Source organism: Entelurus aequoreus, linkage group LG21 (genome assembly GCF_033978785.1).
Source record: "Entelurus aequoreus isolate RoL-2023_Sb linkage group LG21, RoL_Eaeq_v1.1, whole genome shotgun sequence".
Taxonomy (NCBI): domain Eukaryota; kingdom Metazoa; phylum Chordata; class Actinopteri; order Syngnathiformes; family Syngnathidae; genus Entelurus; species Entelurus aequoreus.
The window spans coordinates 33,457,546-33,463,545 of NC_084751.1; the positions used below are offsets into that span (position 1 = coordinate 33,457,546).

The 6,000-nt window shown below is 38.5% G+C and overlaps 1 protein-coding gene across 2 annotated transcripts in view; it reads right to left on the reverse strand.

Moving 5' to 3' along the window:
- The window catches only part of LOC133638681 (spindlin-Z-like), a 57,470-nt gene extending 52,404 nt beyond the window's left edge, over positions 1-5,066 (reverse strand). For both annotated transcript variants that reach the window (XR_009823665.1, XM_062031526.1), the window contains exon 1: positions 4,920-5,066. The gene's annotated coding sequence lies outside the window, so the exon portion shown is untranslated. The remainder of the gene's footprint in view (positions 1-4,919) is intronic.
- Positions 5,067-6,000: the final 934 nt, after the last annotated feature.

Genomic DNA, 6,000 nt, shown 5'->3' on the forward strand with positions numbered 1-6,000 from the left:
CGGTTGGGGAGAGTGGCCGTGCCAGCAACGTGAGGGTTCCTGGTTCGATCCCCACCTTCTACCAACCACGTCACGTCCGTTTTGTCTCTGAGCAAGACACTTCACCCTTGCTCCTGATGGGTCGTGGTTAGGGTCTTGCATGGCAGCTCCCGCCATCAGTGTGTGAATGTGTGTGTGAATGGGTGAATGTTGAAATAGTGTCAAAGCGCTTTGAGTACCTTGAAAGTAGAAAAGCGCTATACAAGTATAACCCATTTACAATTCATCATTTCCCCTCAGAGTAATCGGTTGCCAAGCGCTTGAATTGGCTGGTGCCAAAACCCCAAATATTTATACTTGCAGTATAAATATTTGGGGTTTTGGCACCAGCCGTTTGGACTAGATCTGACCAATCTATGAGCACAAACTGACGAAGCCTAATCGGGTGAGCAGCGAAACGTCTTCTAAGACAAACCAAGGAGTCCAGTTGCAAAGACCCAAAGCGCAGGTGACTTCATGAAACGAATCTTGCTTCATAATTTCTGGTTTCTTCCGTTCAAAAAAAATAAATCCACATTGAATATTTTATCGAACGCCTTTTATTTTGACGAGTATATGTCCATCGCGATATATATTAATATCGTATTATTCGCCCAGCCCTAGTTGGTAATAACGGCGTTAGAGTAGAAGGGCGTTACTAACAGAGTTCTTTTTTTCAGTAACGATTAATCAAATAATTACCGTTACCAACGTTGCAACGGTGTTGCCGTTACTGAGAAAGTGGCTTGTTACTACAGTTCGGTTGAATGAAGAGCAAGGTGTCAGGTTTCGGCCACAAATCAGGAAAAGGGGTGGTGGTGATGACGCCGTCGTAAATGCGTTGATGATAATTGGCTGGGTGGGCGGATCACGCCCTGCTCCCGCTGTCTCACTGCACGCTCTGACTGACACACAACATGACCGCGGTAATGGCGACAAGCCGGAGCCAGGGAAATTCAAAGGTAGTACCGGCACTACATTTTAGCTCATTGAACTTAAAGACAAGAATGTTTATGTAACATGCAGGTTATGTCCAGGAAAAAAGTGTTTATCCACGTCTGCCTATAATCTAATGAAGCACCTCACATCAACACATGCCAACTCGATTATTTTGATAGTCTACTAGTCAATGATTGTCTTAGCGATTAGTCAACTAATCAGATCATAGAGCGTACACATATGTAATTGCTCTAATTTTTCCATCAACTTCTAAATGCAGCTTAAGTTATTTTAGGCATCACAGTTACTTTGCTGAGTAACTAATTACTCTTACAATGAGGTAACCGAGTCACTAACAGTTACTTTTTTGGAGAAGTAATTTGTAACTATAAATAATTACTTTATAAGGTAACATGACCAACACTTTTGATAACATAAAATGTAGATTGTTACTCTGACTGCTTTTGTAAGATGAAATAAAAGCTCAGCAGAAATTGATGAAGGATGAAGGATGAAGTGCTGGCTGTCCAGAGTCGGGACCCGGGGTGGACCGCTCGCCTGTGCATCGGTTGGGGACACCTCTGCGCTGCTGACCCGTCTCCGCACGAGATGGTCTCCTGGTGGCCCCACTATGGACTGAACTCTCACTATTATGTTAGATCCACTATGGACTGGACTCTCACTATTATGTTAGATCCACTATGGACTGGACTTTCACAATATTATGTCAGACCCACTCGACATCCATTGCATCCGGTCTCCCCTTGGGGGGTGGGGGTTACCCACATATGCGGTCCTCTCCAAGGTTTCTCATAGTCATTCACATCGATATCCCATTGGGGTTGTTACCCAAAGTATATTAAGTGGGATTTTTCAGAAAAACAAATATATACAGTAACACAAAAACAACCTGTCTCTGTGATCACTGTAGGTGTATAAATAATAATATAGTGTTACATAAAATCAGTCCCTTGGGCACAAAACTGAAAATAATACAGCTCTCCAAAAACTGCACTTCTGCTGCTATTGGAACATACTAACTACACACACTATGACACTAAGAACACCACAGTCATCAATCAACAATTCTTCTCCCCTTACATGAGAGCGAAGCCTGGAAATAATTGCATATTGCCTGTTCTGCCCTCACTATACGTGTTGAGGTTATAGAGCTTGGCAGACAGCTAACAAACAATCCAAGACGTCTAATAAAGTTCCAAAGCAGATTAATCCATTTAGGCTCTTTATTGTTGTTGATCTTGCTTTGTCTTTTCCTATATTTACTTTTGGCTTGCACTGGACTGTTATTTTTATTTTTTTTAAACTGAAATACACACAATGGCAAATGTATAAGCTATGTGATTCAATTAACATACTGAAATTTAATACACAATATGTAAATATTAGCTTCACACAAATATACAGTGCTATCATCAAACAAATACTTCTGAGTGTTGAAACTATTTCGATGGTGGAAATACACGACTAGCAGCCATTTTAAGTCCTCAAAACATCCATTGAAACAGTGCACAAAAATCGTTTTTCAATAAACATCTTAGTATCAAATTTAACCACTTTCCACCTTAATATTGAGTTACATAAACAAGTTAAACAGTTTACTTACAGACTTATATTTTCCAAGGCTTGTAAGAGCTAACACAACTTGTCTACTTCTCAATTGTCTCATGAACTGATGACGTCGTCAACCCGGAATTGCCCAAACTATTGACGCGTAGTATTTTCATATCGCCACAAGGTGTCAGTAAGAGTCTACAATCAAATGGGCATAACATTGCCCATTTGGGATTCGTTCCCAGGGATTCGAATAAAGAACCAACTCTTTTTCTTTACTATAGCGGCCTCGATAACGGGAACCGGTTCTCAAAAAGGGCTATGAGTCCATGGAATCAAATCTTTTCTTATCGAAAAACCGGGAGAACCGGTTTCGAACATCATCCCTACAAGGAACACAACAAATAAGCGGCGTTTGGTAATTTTAACGTGAAATAAATTAAATCAATATTACGATATTTTCTTATTTCATTACTGGGGTTCAATCCCCACCTTCTACCTTCCTAGTCACGTCCGTTGTGTCCTTGGGCAAGACACTTCACCCTTGCTCCTGATGGCTGCTGGTTAGCGCCTTGCATGGCAGCTCCCGCCATCAGTGTGTGAATGTGTGTGTGAATGGGTGAATGTGGAAATACTGTCAAAGCGCTTCGAGTACCTTGAAGGTAGAAAAGCGCTATACAAGTATAACCCATTTATCATTATCATTTATTTACTGGTTTATAAATATATCGATATATCTTACAAACTCGATATTTTAACGCCCAGCCCTACTTCCAAGGTTTCTCTTGTGCGTCTTGAGTTGGGTTTTTTTTTGCCCTGGGATCAGGGCAAAAAAGGGTATGTGCAGCCCTTTGAGGTATTTGTGGTTAAGGTCTATATCAGGCCTGGGCAATTATTTTGACTCGGGGGCCACATTTAGAGAAAAACATGTGTTTTTAGGAACACTAATACAAAACCTCACAATAATGTCTAATAGAATGCTAAAAACATTATGACAGACCGCCTTAAAAAACGTAATGGAATTTTACATTTTTCTATGAACGATAAAACACTGAATATTGACAAAATATGAATGTCACACCCCCTTTCGATCGACATATTTTACAATCAAGTGAAACGTGACAAAAATGCACCAAACGGTGAAATATGAACGTGAAGGGTACAAAATAAACCCACTTACAATCTGATACATCTGATATATCACTAAGCTTTAGAACTTTGTTGTGAAAATCTCCTTCCAAGTCTGTGGAAACGCTTCCCGCCCACACTGCTTGGTGCCTCGTCTGAGCTGCTGTGACGTAGATTACCATAGTAACTAATTAGATGACCATAGTAACTAATTACATTACCATAGTAACTGGTATATCATCCAAAAGCGCAGATTCCAACCATTGAAATACTTTGTATAGTTCAAGACTTACGGTCATTAGAAAACATGACTGCACATCATAATGGCAGTTACAGTTTCCATCTTAAAGATCTAAAAAAAATATTTAGGAATGTCCGGCGGGCCAGATTGAAAAGCTCAACGGGCCGCATGTGGCCCCCGGGCCTTAATTTGCCCAGGTCTGGTCTATATGAATAAACTTTAATTGATTGATGATTTGACAGCCGTCGTATGTACGCAAGGGCACAAATTAAAACGCCGCCAAAATCCAGATGTCACTGATACTGAGCGATATCGTATGCTGCATTCCCAAGATGCTGTTGCACACAAAACTGTTTATGACCTTGAAGTGAAGCGAACATTAACAGTAGTAGCAAATTGTTTCCCAAAAAATGGTTAGTCATTTATCCACTGGTGTGCTAGTACTTTAATGTGACCTTTGCTTCAATGTAATATCCAATTGACATAAAAAATTGCATGGACAAAAACTACATACAACAACATAATGCAGTAAAAGCAGTTCCTGCTGCTTTGTAACCAACAGGAATGGTTGTTTAGGACTTATTGGAAGACATTTCCGCTGCTGTTGGTACAAAACAAACACAGCACCATGCTGAAAGGCCGAGAAAATTATAAATATATATGCATCATCATCATCATTAACATGAGAAACAAGCAAGCAGGTCCTGCAGGGCCAACGTCAGCCATGTTGCTCGCTTGATTTACTTCCCATTGTCTGGACGCACTTGTACGCATCCTAAAAAAGGGGGCCGTGAGAGGGTCGAAGGCTGAGGGATTGTCTGGCAGCGGAAAGAGAAAAGTCACGCAGGTAGAAAGAAAGCAGCAGACATGGGTTATGTCTCCCGCTGTCTGCCACTGCTGCCTGCAGCCCCTCCCCCGACGAACCCGCCGTCTACGCCTCTCCACAAAACGAGCGCACATTTTTGTGTTCGTGTGTTTTGTTGCTGGGCTGACATACTAGCTAAGCTTCGCTTTGTCTTACCGTTCTTAATTTCCAGTGGTGGGTGTGGAAGAGGACTGCGCTGACTGGCCTCGCCTCCTGCCGACCGTCCACAGAACTCGTTTGGAATTCACGGGAACGAGCACAGCCATCTCACTAAAGGAAAGTTAAGAAAAAAAAACCCACTGAAATATGACACTTCCGGAAAGGCCTTTTCAGAATAAAAGGCCGTGCGCGTACTCGAAGAAAGGCGAGAAGGGATGTGAAGAAATTTGTTTTTGTACAACCAAACTAAAAACAGATTTGCAAACACAAAAAGATGTACATCAACCGCCTCAAAGAATAAAAACGTTTTTGATATTCGTAAATGTGTGTATATATATATATATATATATATATATATATATATATATATATATATATATATATATATATATATATATATATATATATATATATATATATATATATATATATATATATATATATATATATATACTGTATATGTGTATATATGTGTATACATATGTATATATATATATATATATATATATATATGTGTATATGTGTACGTGTATGTGTGTATATAAACATATATATATATGTATATACACATATATATATATATATATGTATATATATATGTGTGTGTGTATATATATATATATATATATATATATATATATATATATATATATATATATATATATATATATATATATATATATATATATATATATATATATATATATATGTGTGTGTGTATATATATATATATATATATATATATATATATATATATATATATATACATATACACACACACAAGCTTTTCATTCAATTAAAAGCACTAAAATTTAAGCATTTGGTGGACTTTAAGACAATTTATGTATAACATAAACCAGGGGTTCCCAAGCTACGGCCCGCGGGCTGGATACGGCCCGCCAACGTCCAAAATCCGGGCCGCGGGAAGTCCTAAACTATTGTTGTTGTTTTTTTTTAATCTGTCCTTTCTAATCCATTTTCTACCAATGTCTTTTCCCATCAATAACGTGACATCATCATGCTCGGAATATATATATATATATATATATATATATATATATATATATATATATATATA